Source organism: Eumetopias jubatus, unplaced genomic scaffold, assembly GCF_037043125.1.
Source record: "Eumetopias jubatus isolate StellerSeaLion01/CBP00866 unplaced genomic scaffold, mEumJub1_p1.0 scaffold_16, whole genome shotgun sequence".
NCBI lineage: Eukaryota > Metazoa > Chordata > Mammalia > Carnivora > Otariidae > Eumetopias > Eumetopias jubatus.
The window spans coordinates 39,840,880-39,855,304 of NW_028274822.1; the positions used below are offsets into that span (position 1 = coordinate 39,840,880).

Here is a 14,425-nt window from a genome sequence, read left to right on the forward strand (position 1 = left end):
AAAAAAAACACTAGGAAAATATACAATCATTGAGAGAAACTGGAGTGATTTGAATAAGAATGAGCTAAGTGGGTTTTTTTAAGATTTTATTTATTTATTTGAAAGAGAGAGTACAGGGAGGACCAGGGGTTGCAGGGGGAGAGGGACAAGCAGACTCCACGCTGAGCATGGAGACTGATGCAGGGCTCGACTTCAGGACACTGAGATCATGACCTGAGCCAAAACCAAGAGTGGGGCACTCAACCAACTGAGCCACCCAGGTGTTCCAAGAATGAGCTGATTCTTAATCAGTCTAAACAATATCCCTCCATTTTTGCAGCATATATTCAAATATAGCAACACAGAGGGGTGGCCATTCCATTTCATATTTATGTCCACCATCTATGAACTCTGACAGAATTTCTTGTCTGAAGACCCCCTTCCCACTCTTAACTTGTATTCTGTTTATTTGCTATGTATTTGATTTGCTTCCCTCCCCTGCAAAAAATTATAAACTCTTACAGGTAAAGACTGTGTGTGATTCTTCCACTGCATTTTCCTCAGCACTGGGCACCTCTTAAAGACTTAAAGAATGCTTATTGTTTGATTATTGAAGATGTTAAGACAAATTATTTTACCTGCAAGAGATATTATACCTGCTTTCTATTTGGTAAGAAGTGGGTCACTTGTAACTGGTTCTCAGGAGGCAGAAAATTGTAAACATGACAGAGACCTTTTTGACTACTGTTTTGAATTCTAGAAAGGGCAGGGCAGAAATTCTCTGGGATAAATGTGTGCAGCCACCTGCTCACCCATTAGAGCAGGATAGAGGAAAGAGACTGGGAAGGGTCTTTACTGTCATTTCACCATTGCCTGTGGGGTCCACTGCTTCAGAGCTACTAGGACCCCTACCTGCCCTTAAGAACAAAAGGGTGTGAGGACATTTTGTTACTAAGCCATTCAAGAAGAAAGGCAGGCATATGTTATATGTACCACATTTGTGTGATGATCATTTGAAATACTTCAAAATCTGTGAGGAATTAATAACCATATGCTTTCTTGTTTCTCTTTTCAACACAAAGTTGTGTCGTTCTCCTTCCCCATCTTTTTCTTCTCTGGTTCCTTAGCCTGTGCTTTTATGTGAGCCTCTGATGTATCTGTGTCAACGTGGCTGGGCCACCATATGCAGATATTTGGCCAAACATTATTTTGGATGTTTCTGTGAGAATGTTTTTGGATGAGATTTAAGTTGGTGGACTTTGAGTAAAGCAGATTATCCTCCATAGCGTCGGTGGGGCTTGATCAACCAGCTGAAGATCTAATTAGAACAAAAGACTGACCTGCCCCAAGCAAGACAGAGTTCCACAGCAGAGGTCTTTGGACTTAAACTGTAACATCAACTTTTCCTGGTTCTTCAGCCCGATGACCCACTCGCTGATTTTAAACTTAATCACCTGAGCCAATTCCTTAAAATCTCTCTCTCTCTCCACACACACACACACACACACACACACACACATCCTATTGGGCTCTGTTTCTCTGGAAACCCTGATGAATACAGTCTCTTTTCTCTGTAACATTTGGAAGTTTGTCTTTTCTCACACGGCCACAATGGTCACAAAACATTAAAAGAAACTCAAACAATCTTATGAAGAAGGCACTGACATAAAAGTAGCCTATCCTCAGTTTCCAAACAGACTTCAACACAGTGCAAATGAAGGAAGCAGCTGGATAAACTGGAAATGCTTCCAGTATTTTCTCCACTCTGACAGAAAACGTCTCAAGCAAGGTTCTGTAGAACATGAGTTAAACTTTCACTTCATCTGTCTGTTGGGACATAAAGTCTGTTCCATTGAACTTGATGAAAAATGGATGATGGAAGGGGGAGGTTGCTCAGTTAATAAGGGTGTCATGGAAAACCAGGGCCCTGGAGCTTTTAAAATGAAGAATATAGAAAATTTGAGCAACAGCAATCAAATGTAAGAAGATCCTAACTGGTACTTTAAGACAGAAGCTGCAGCATTTTGCATAGGAAAGAAGGAAATTAATTGGTGAATTTCACCTATGACATTCTGTTCTAGTTTCTTTAACTTGATTTCTGTCCAATACTAGAAAGCAAGGGTGATATTTGTTCATGTTTACAAGCTATAAAATGCAATCATTTTTCCAACTACCCACTGTCTAAAAACAATTTTTTCTCAAAGATCATTATTGACTATAAAAATTCAGCAACAGAGAAAAGAATAAATTTCAAACAATCCTACTTTTCGATGAGTAACAGATAGAAAGATTTCCTCTACAAAATAGGAGGTCTCCCCATAATTTTAGCTGGATCTTGGACAGTTTATCAGAAACTGTATTTCATTTCTTCACAGTTTCAAAATCCATGAAATCCTTACTCTTCCGACTGCTGACTTTGAATTTGTTTGTTCAACACATCTGTGATTATCTCTGGACAGGAAAAACAATAAAAGAAGTGAACCCACTGAAAATTCCATTTATACTCCCAAGTGCCCTTACAACTTGTCCTAATATCTCTCCCTTCCCCATCCTTTTTTTTTAGTTTGTCTCCCAAACAGTGATAAGCCTAAGGTTACATATTATCTACAGTTTTCAAATCAATATTACCTTATATCACCATTGCTGCACAGTTTAGGGCTTTGCGGCTAGCTACCATGACAATAGATGCACAGCCTGGAACCAGTTTTAGTTAATTAGAGTCAATCAATCCAAACTTTGCTAACTTACTCATGTGAAACAATAGTATAATGAACCAAAGTCGGCAAGATGATTGGGAAACACAAATTATTACACCCTGATAAATTAAATGTGACTATTACAAAACCTTCTTTCTAAATGAATACTCAGGGAAGAAATATGAGTCTTTAATATAATTAAGAATATAGGGAAAATAAACCTAAAAGAGCTATTAAAAGACCCACCTTTTTTTTTTAAGGAAGAAAAATAGAAGTTGTATTATGGGAAGATCTTGTGACATCTTTACAAGTATTAATTTGGGAAAATAATGTCCTGTTGTTTCTGGTCATCGGATGGAGTAGGCAGAAAAGCAGGACATGCATACTTGGGGGTGCCAGAAGCATGGCAGGGTAGTGAAAGAACAAAACGGGAGAGATAGATGAGCCCAGACCTTCTGTGTCTATGTGTATGCAGTGTCAAGAGCATGGGTTTATGTGACCCATGGTCAATGCTTTTGGTAATGTATGAAATTGAATGAAAGCTTTTCCCTAGAACTCTGGCAAATCTGATGAGCCAGCATTGGTGTTTGTGTTCACTCATGCTGAGTTCAAGGCCTGTGGTAGACTAAATAAAATATACAGCCATTTTACCCCTGTAATTGGTAGAATAAGACAAACCAAGATTCAACCTCCCATTAGCCAAACCTTTCTGTTGCTTTATCCCAAGGTAACCTGGGAATCCTATCAGAACTTTTACTTCGGTTAAAAAACCATGTTGAGGGTGCCTGGGTGGCTCAGTTGGTTAAGCGACTGCCTTCGGCTCAGGTCATGATCCTGGAGTCCCGGGATCGAGTCCCACATCGGGCTCCCTGCTCAGCAGGGAGTCTGCTTCTCCCTCTGACCTTCTTCCCTCTCATGCTCTCTCTCTACCATTCTCACTCTCAATAAATAAATAAAAGTCTTTATTAAAAAAAAACATGTTGATGAGAAAGAGTTAAATGGAGGATAAGAGAACATTTGCAATGCAAATTGATATGAGGGTACTAGATGTCCCATTAGGGAAACAAGACAAGGGAAGCAAAAAGGAACCAGAAAGGGGGTTGAGGAAGGTAGAGAAAGGAAAAAAATGTTGAAGGATGATTTTTAAAACAAGATTCTTCTATCTCAACTTAGGCTAAAATTGGTCCTATTATTAACTGTTGGCGGTGAAACATCTCACATAAAAACTTTGTAAGAGGCAGAGTGCAAAGAGCTCTGACTTGGAGTTTGAAGACCCGGATTGGGGCGGTGGGGGGAGGTCCTCTCCCAGCCAGTTAGATGATCTATTTGGCCTCTGTTTCTTTATCTGCAAAATGGGGTCTTGAGGTAGATCATCACTGAGGAAGCTTCCAACTCAAAATATCCCAACTCCAGGTACAATTTCAAAAACAGTTTTTAATAACTTACTATAAGTGACAGATGTTAACTACAGCTATATACTGAGTGTCTCCCAAATTTGAAAGTTGAAAATTAACCCCCCGTGTAACGGTACTAAGAGGTGAAGCTTTTGTAAGATGATTAGGTTATGAGGGGAGAGACCTCATTAAAGAGATTAGTGCCCAAATAGAAGAGGCCCTGAAGAGCTCTCTCATCCATTCCAGTATGTGAGGACACAGCAAAAAGATAGGCATTCATAAACCAGGAAGACGACTCTTACCAGATCAGGAAGACGACTCTTACCAGATACTGAATTTGCCAGCACCTGGATCTTGAACTTCTCAGCCTCCAGAACTGTGAAGAAATTTTGTTGTTTAAGCCACGCAGTCTACGGTATTTCTGTGACAGCAGCCCAAATGGACCAAGACAACTGCTGACTTACTTTGTTACTTCTGTCACATAATCAGGCAGATCAAGGCAAATGCTAAAGATGTTTACAGTGTGGTCCATAAAGACATCATATGTTACATTAGATTTTATTGCTTTATATTGAGCTTTCATCTATTTTCTCATAATCTAAATTACAGCTAACTTACGGTCTTTATATACTCTAAGCTCATATACATTTTGTTGTCATTTATCACGTACATAAACAGAGCTTGTCTTAAAAAGGACGTAAAGGTTGGCCCTGAATCTATGGCAAGGCTTGGTATCTGTGTCTTGGTGGGCAGGGTGGGAGACAACATTTGTTTCATTTTCCTTATTGTTTAAAGATTACTGATGCAATGGTAGGGTGGCTCACTCCTCTTCATGTCACAAATGAATTGTCAAAAGATTTGAAGCTTCTAGAAGATAGGAAATAGGAGTTATATTGCTTTCAGTGTCCTATAATGTCTAACACAGTATATCAGCTATAGACAGGCTTAATCAATAGCTGTTAGATGATGGGTGGATGCATAGATGAAAGAATAGGTTACAGGTGGGTGCGGAAATAAACATATCAGTAAATGGAAAGTCAATATAAACACAGTGGCATATAGTTTATATTTCTTTGCATTTGGAAAACAATGTTTTTGTGTTTGTTTGTTTGTTTGTTTTTATTTATTTGATAGAGAGACACAGCGAGAGAGGGAACACAAGCAGGGGGAGTGGGGGAGGGAGCAGCAGGCTTCTGCTGCGCAGGGAGCCCAATGCAGGACTCCTTCCGATCCGAGGACGCTGGGACCACGACCCGAGGACGCTGGGACCACGACCCGAGCTGAAGGTAGATGCTTAATGACTGAGCCACCCAGGTGCCCCTGGAAAACAATGTTTTTATATTTAGAGGCTTATTTTAGGAAATGGCAATATTTTAGCTAATAGAAACATATGATAAAATTCTACACATTTTTATATTCATTTAACATATTTATGCTCATGTAACTACTAAGAAAAATGTAACTAAAAGGTAAAATTTTTTAAGAAGATAGCAAAATAATTTTTAACATCTCAAAGGTGTGTGGTGTGGCTAATTTAATCCCACCTACCACATCTCAGATTCAAATCCTATCATTAGCAATAAAATGAATTAAAACCAAGGGTGTAGTGTTCCAGATATATAATTTATATCTATAATTTAAACCTCACAAAGCCAGTTGCTTCTCCCCAAACCACATAAAAACCACAAAGTATTTCACTGGCCATGACACCGCCAATTGGTGATGAAAAATTTGCTTGTGCTTTTGACATTTCTGTGTAAAACAACAGCTGCTTCACTCACTTGGAAGCAGCCTTTTTCCCCCCACTGGGGATTCTTATCCCCAGTGGAGGTGGGTGGGCATCTTGCTGGCAATGTTGCATGCATACAGAGATTCTTAGATACTCCATAGCTGACAGCTAAAATGAACTCATTCTGTGAGGGATATGTTTTCCAGTGGAAGACAGCCAGACCTGCTTTCCATTGGGGAATAGAGTATGAGGGGTGCCATGGCCCTGTTCTCATCATAGTGAGTCTAACACCCACAGTCACATGGGGCCAGCCATGTACATTGTAGAAACCAAAGGCTAATACTTTAAATGCATCTTAACTACCAGAAGGAAAATCCTAGGTCAAAAATGAGCAGACGATTTAAAACAGAAGCATATCTGTGAATGCACTGGATCCTTCTCCTTCTCTATCATCATCACCATCAATATTATATTATTATTCTCTCATTTGCCTTATGTTCTTAGATTTCTAAGTTCTTGGAACTTGAATGTTGTTTGTTCCCTTCTCCTCTGGTCTCCCTTCTTTTCCTGTAGGTACCTTAAATCATACTCTCAATGAACACCCTCATTCCGTGTGCTCTTAAAATTCAACACCAGGGAAGAAATGAGATGAGTTTCATTTAGGCATATACCCTCAAAAAGTTGAGCCCATAGAAGGTGGCTGTCATTCTGATGTATTCCATACTAATTATTTTGGCCCAGATCCTGCTGATGGCATTTACACTGTCATCACAATGCACCTTGTAAATGGCAATCCCTTACTCATCAATTCCATACCTATCATGCAAAGTTTCAGTGCAAATCCAAGGCTAGTTCTGCATGAACTCAGGATATTCCTAGAGCGCGGGATACAAGTTAGGAGTCAGAAGACTCCACTTAATGTATTGCTGCCACTCTGGTGTGGATCTGTTGATCTCATAGAGTTGTAATAAGGATGAAAATGCTTGGTAAAGGGCACAGGCACTTGTTAATATTGGCTATGACGATCCAGAGCAGTACAGTAGAAAGAACTCTCAGTGTGGAGATTTCAAGTCTGCCCTCAGCCATTTGTTAACTACATGACATCACTTAACCTCTCTGAACTTCATTATCAGTATCTATAAAAAGATAACATTATTTTAGTGATATAAATGTGTGTATATATATATATGTGTGTATATATATATATATATACAGAAATGCGTGTTTTATATATATGTGTGTGTGTGTAGATAGATAGATAGATCTAGATCTAGATCTGACACTTCTCTGACTTTTTTAAATGGCTATTTCAGAAAGACACTGGAAATGGCTGAGTACCTGACCCAGGTCCTCAAGGAACCAAAGTTTAAGGAAACAGGTGTTATTACCCCAGAAGAGTTTGTGGCAGCTACAGATCACTTAATCCACCACTATCCAACAAGGCAACAAGCTACAGGGGAAGAATCAAAAGTGAAGGCATACTTACCAACAGGAAAAAAATTTTTGGTCACCAAAAATGTGCCATGCAAAAGCGGTGCACACAGAATATTCAGATGAATTAGAAGCTACCATTGAAGATGATGGTGATGGGGGATGAGTAGATACTTAATCATAACACAGGTATTGCAGGAATAACGGAAGCAGTTAAGGAGATTACATTGGAAAACAATGACAGTATAAGACTTCAAGATTGCTCAGCAGTATGTGAAGAGGAGGAAGAGGAAGATGGAAGAGAAGCTGCAGATATGGAAGTATATGAAATGAATGGATTGTTGGAAACAGATGAGGCTACTCTAGACACAAGGGAAATAGTAGAAGCTTCTAAAGCTAAAACTGATGCTGGTGGTGAGGATGCTATTTTCCAAACCAGAACTTAGGACCAGTATATCACTTATGATAAATATTACCAGACACTGGGACTATGGTTGCTCAGCTATGATGAGCAAAAGCAGCCTTTACCTGCTGAACATGTGTATGAAAACACCAGTCAAGATCATGTGAAGAAAACGGTGACGATTGAAAATCACCCTCATCTCCCATCACCTCCTCTGTGTTCAGTTTACCCATGCAGACATGCCCAGGTGGTGAAGAAAATCATTAAGACTGTTGCAGAAAGAGGGGGAGAATTTGGTGTTCCTATGTATCTTCTAATTTTCTTATAATCTGTATAAGCTCTCATTCCAACAATACAATATGACTGCACCAGACACTTCACAATGTAATGAAGAGAGCATAGAATCTATCCTAATTATTGGCTCTAATTTTTATTTTTATTTTTTTAAGATTTATTTATTTATTTATATATTTGAGAGAGAGAGAACATGTATGAGCAGGGGGAGGCAGAGGGAGAGGGAAAAGGAGAGAAGCAGACTCCCTGATGAGCCGGGAGCGCAGGCAGAGCTCCATCTCAGGACCCTGAGATCATGATCTGAACCGAAATCAAGAGTTGGGCACTCAACCAACTGAGCTACCCAAGTGTCCCTGGTTCTGATTTTTAAAGAATTAACCCATAGATATGACCATTGACCATAATACACCAATTATACAATTTCTCTAATAAAGGGACTTATATGGTTATGCATTAAATTAAAAAAGTTCCATTAAATGGCTATTTCACTGATTGTGTTAAACAATTTAAGAATATCTGTGATAATTTTCTAATAATTTCTGTATTGCTGATCTCCAGAGTAATGAAGAAAGTCTCATACATGTTAGTACCAGTACAATGCAAAACACATAGTAACTATCATTAAAACATAGCCAACAATAGCTAACAAAAAGCCAAAACCTGTTACTACAAAAAAACAATAATAAATTTATGGTAATGTATACAAAAAAAAACCTTCTTTTATCACTTTTTGAGAACATCTAATACTGTTCTTTCTCCCCCACAATCTATATTATGATCCAAAGAAGCTCTTTATTACTCTAATTTATATCAATACTCTATAAGACCATGGTCCCTAAATTTTTGTTTCCATGTTGATTTCTCTTCTGATTCTTATAATTTTATGTCTACCTCCTCTTGATATCTCTACCAGGATGTTTCACAGGTTCCTTGAACACCACAATTTCAAGATCTGAACTTACCATGTTTCCTTCCCAAACTATTCCTCCTCAAGTGTTTCTACTGCAACAACTGGCAAAATATCCACTCACATGCTCATAACAGAAATCTTGCAATCATTCTTGATAACTCCCTTTCCCTCATGTCCCATGTTTGTTGATTAGTCTTTTAAAATGTTTCTCTAATTTATCAATTTCCCTCTACTGTCCACTATCAATGACTCCAGTGTCATTGATGAACCATCCTTGCCTCTTCATTGTCTTTCTACACTGATCTTCGCCCTTTTCCAAACTGTTCAAACTCAACTTTGAATGTCATTTCTCTTCTTAAAACTCCCATGAACACTGCATTTTTTAGGATAAACCATCATATTACTAGCACCTCTGGGTTTTTTATATACAAAGGGGTAAGTTTGAGGGAGTGGGGTGGCTATTTAGTTGGAAGGAGGAAGTGAAGGGACTTCTCTTGGAGCCACATTTGCGTAGGATGCATGTTACCCCTGGCCTCATCCACTGTCCCATCCATAGCATGACCTTTGATCCTTTGAAAGCACTGATTCCTGCCCAACTTCCCATCTCACCTTATGTTTTGTTTCCCCTCACTCACTGTATTGGAGCCTCATTGCCTAGCCCCACCTTGCCTTCTACAAATGTACCAGGTTCATATGCGTATTTGCATATGAGGATTTTCCTTCTGCCCATATCACTCTTCTTTTCACATTTCCCTTAAATTCCCTGTCCTCCCCACCTTCATCATCTTTCTAGTTTCTGTTTCTGTTTCTAGTTTCTCTCTGCCTCTCCCCCACTTCACTTCTCCAGTGAAGGTGTCCTGTCTCTGGGTCTGATTCTCCTCTTGAATGCTATTAAGTACCTGAATTTGTCAGTTATCATACTTATCACAGTTGTAGTGACATGACCTTTAGGAGGCCTTTTGTTTGAAGTCCACCTACCTCACTCATTATATTCTACACCCAGGAGGGCAGGAACTAAGTTGGTTTGGTTCATCCCTGAACCCTCAGTACCTAACATAGAGCTGGGCAAATACCAGGGGCTCTACAGAAATTGGTTGAATAAAGAAATTACTAAATCTATTTAGATCACTCTTTTCAAACTCCCTATCAGTTCTCAAAAAAAAAGTATGTGGATATTCTCTTAAGGACAGTAAATGAAACCTTTTCTTTCCAAAGTCTAATTTGTTGATTATCTATTAGACTGAGAAAGGGAACTGTTCCTCAGATCTCATACCATACAATTTTCGAATAAAAAAAAGATACTTATTTTTAACTATGTTTTTAAATTTAATTGCTTCTAGTTGTTTAGGAATCCTTTAAATCTGTGTAAGTGACCAATAGTCCAAACTTATTAAATTGTTGATACCATTTTGTAACTTTTCCCGGAAGTTTGATTTTACTTAAATCCTTTTGTAATTATTCATTCCTGAACATTTATCAGATACCTATTACAATGTGCTGTGAATGGAAAAGAACATTTACTGAGGAGCTTATACTCTAGTAGAATAAACCAATAAATAAATACATTTACACACACACTTATAGGATAATTAATGAGAAATACTAAGATAACTATGTATATGGTGCTATGGTCATGTAAAAGACAATTAACTGAAGATTAGAGAGAGTCACAAAGAAGGGGCAGCACTGGGGCTGCTCTTGAGGATGAATGGAAGATTACCAGACAGACAGTGACTCCCTCCAGTCATTCAGGAGGGGAAAAAACAACAACAACAAAAACAAACAAACAAACAAAAAAAACAAGCCGGTAGGAGTAAAGGCGAGGGGATGGTTCACACATTTAACTATTGTCCTACATGATTCAGACTCCTTAATAAACAGTGTGCCTCTTTTATGAAACATCTCTCTATATCCGTGGTGAGCAAGACTCTCTTGAAATATAACATCAATTCATTTGGTTCTCAAACTAATTGATCTGATGAACAGCCAGTCCCAGTTTCTTCCTGGACAACTATCAATACGTGCAACTTCCCAACAGTCAAAAAATATGGATACCTCCTCCTATAGAGATATACTTTAATAATTCATTAGTGACTGTACTGTAACTCATTCATAAAACCCCAAAGCATTAAAAGCTCCATCTTCATTATTACCAGATGTCTTACAGGCACCTAAGTCAACACTTCAAAATGACTTCCTGCAAGTTTGCAAGACCAAGTGTATCTTCAAGGACATCCAAGAATACATTTCCTGAAAGAAATCTGCTGGAAGCTGGCTAATAGTACTGTAAAAATGATTTTTAATATTAAAGACCCTGGGGGCACCTGGGTGGCTCAGTTGGTTAAGTGTCTGACTCTTGATTTCAAGTCAGGTCTTGATTTCAGGGTTGTGAGATTGAGCCACGCATCAGCCTCCACACTCAGCAGACAGTATGCTTGAGGTTCTCTCTCTGCCTCTCCCCCTGTTCTCTCTCTCTAAAATAAATAAATCAATCTTCAAAAAAAATTAATAAATAAATCTTCTCACATTCTGCCATGTCCATCCTGGAAATAAAAATGTTTCCAAAAGACTTAGTTTGAAAAGGGGGGAATCAGTTTCTTCCAAAGATTATAGCAATTTCAAGAACTTCCAAGATCTCTCTCTCTCTCTCTCTCTCTCTCCCTCTCTGGGTGGATAGATGGAAGAATGATAGATGAATAGATGGTTATAGTGTTATAGACAGTGATAGAAATGTAAAGAGAGGTAGATATCATCCTTCAGGAAGCTGATTTCTTTCATCACTGAATAAAATGCAGAAAAATTGGTTTAGGCATCAAAGAAAAGAATTTTTAAACACATTTATTTCCTTATAAAGTTAAAATGCCATTAAAAATTAACTGCCAGAATTGAATCCATGAGACCTTTCAGAGAAGCAAGCATATGGTCTGAGAGAAGCCTGCCTGTGCTTTTGCACCCATCAGAGGGTCCCAGCTGACAGAAAGGACCGACCATCTGAGTCCCAGCTACATAGAGATCCTGACAAATCCGTGCCACTGACTTTTCAGTTGACTTTGTTCCAGATGTCCCCAAAGAAAGGTCTTCGCTTTTAAAAATCATTTAAATTGTATATTTAAGACTGCAAAGATAAACTTTTGTCAGAAATGCTGCTGAGGAAAAAAAAAAAAAACATCTCTTTCGAGACTGCAAGTTTCCTGCAGCTTGAGCTGGCAACACATACGCAGCAATAATTGTGGACCAGAGAATCCTGGACTTGAATGGATGCCTTGATTCAAACAAGGCCCTAAGTGACGAATCACATTTATATGTTCCCAAATACCAATTTCTCCCCCTCCGAAGTCATCACTGGGCTCCGTGTCTTTCACTCTGGTACGTTTTACCTTTAAAGCATTGCATTTGCAAACAGTTTATTTTTTCGTCAGTTGTAATCAGTTTTTGAATTCTGTTGTGTTTTATTTTTTTTTTTTATCCAAGTATGGTTCTCATGGTGTAGTAAATGACATTAGGCTTTTGTAAATTCTTGCAGAATATAACAGATCATTGGTTTTATAACACAGTCGCTGCTTTTGCATTCTGATGAGATTATTAGTAGCAGCCTAGAATACAACATCCTTGCATACTGTTAGTTAAAAAAAATAAAAGTTTACTAAATGGTCTCTTGTCAACTGTATCTGAAAATCATTATAGTTTCTGTGTTTCCTCTACATGAAGGGGCTCTTCAGCAAGCTGGTGGGTTATGTCAACAAGAGGTTACAAAATTATTATCCGGGCTCTGTTTGTTTCAGTGGGGCTTACGCCATGCATTAGCATTCCTATTGTAAATCTCAGGGGCTTAGGTATTTGTACATCAGGTGTGGAACCATTCCAGTGTTCAAACAGAGGATGCTCAAAGCCAATCGGCCTAGTGGTAGCTTTCATTGGGAACAATTTCCGGGGGGGGGGGGGGGACGCACTAGGGCTTTTCTGATTTGCCATCTCTCCATAACAAAGATTAGCCCTTTGGGGTGTTCTGTGGCCTCCTGTAGAGAGATTTAAAATCCATTCTATTAATAAAATTAAGTGTTTCTCCCTCTTGAGCCCATGGTCTATAATGCAAATGAGCTACGTGTGATATTTAAGGGGCAAATGGTCCTCCGTGCGCTGCAGAGTGGCGGCGGCGCGGCAGCGAGCAGCGCGAGACGTGCAGGCGGAAGTGCCTGGCACAGACCGGGGAGCAAAACATTTTCAGTGTGTGCATTCTGTTTTTAGGGCTGAAACAATGACATTTGAAAATTGCCTATTGCATGTGCACCTTACCTTTCTCTCCATACCACTTTACACACGCATATCTGCTATCTGCATTAAGATCATGACATTCTGGGCTTCAAATTGATACAATGCCAAATAAAAAGCTATCCCGTGAGCTGTAATGGTTCTCTAGAAGTCACGGCATTCAACATAGTCAATAATATGAATTTTTAAATGTGTAAATGCATACTAAAATGAGAGATCTGATTTGCTTCGATAGTTCTGGCCTATGAGATACATAATACAGTGTTTTAAAAAACTGCTTGCATCTAGTTTGCATTTTACTTGAAAATGGGAATAATAAGAACGATGACTTTTGTAAAAACTTCGTATTCTGTTTTGGAATTCGCCCCATGACAGTTTCAGAAGTGAATACATTTCTCAGTCTACTTTTGCTTTTTATTTTCTTTTTCCTTGGTTTCTGGGGATATCTTTGTTTTATTGACAACACTTTAATACTGAATAATGTTTAAAATTAAGATGTTTAATAATTCTCTTTGGACTTGTAAGCATATTCTTCCTATTCTTTTGATTTAGCCATGGTTAACTAGTGACATTCCCCGTCAGGCTTCTTTATCATTGGTATTTAAGAATGCAAATTCTTCTTGACAATGCAAGTTCTTCTTAAAAATAGTTACTCCTAAATGACTGTAACTCGTTTTATTAAACTAGTTCATGTAAATGGGAAGTCTAAATCAAATAAAAAACAACTTCCTTGGATCAGGGTTTCAGGACAAGGTCCAAACCTCTGCCTTCAGCTGAGCTGCAGAACCAGTACTAAGTACTAGGGCTAAGGAGAACAATGTGAGGAACTAAAGTTGGTTGCAATCTAATGGGCAAGTAAAAAAAAAAAAAGAAAGAAACAATTATAGCACAATATATTTAATGTTCTATGGCGTATAATCAGGAAATATATTTTCCCTGAAGATCAGTATGATCCAGAACACCATTGTGCGCTGTTACACTTCCCAGGGAGAAGCAGCCACCTTTCCCAGAGATTGGGTTTCTTTGCAAATCAATGGGGTAACAAAGCTCAAGTTCTAAATGTAAATAGATAAGGGTTTATATCACACTTGTGTGATCTAGAGCAAAATAATTATCTTCTCTTAACTTCACGTTTTTCTGTGAAAATGGAGCCATATTCATACCTACCTTGTAGGCTTATGGTTTTAGGTGAGATAATGCATGTGAGCAGTTTAATGCAGTGCCTGGCACATAGCAGGTGCTTATGAATTGCTATCTGGCAGTAAGATCATTGTTACTGATAGAGCCCATGTGTTTATGCACACGTGTGCCTCCAGGAGT

General features: G+C 38.6%; 1 pseudogene; it reads left to right on the forward strand.

Moving 5' to 3' along the window:
• Nucleotides 1–1,890: 1,890 nt before the first annotated feature.
• On the forward strand, nucleotides 1,891–8,020 carry LOC114204990 (ubiquitin-like-conjugating enzyme ATG3 pseudogene; annotated as a pseudogene).
• The last annotated feature ends 6,405 nt before the right edge of the window (nucleotides 8,021–14,425 follow it).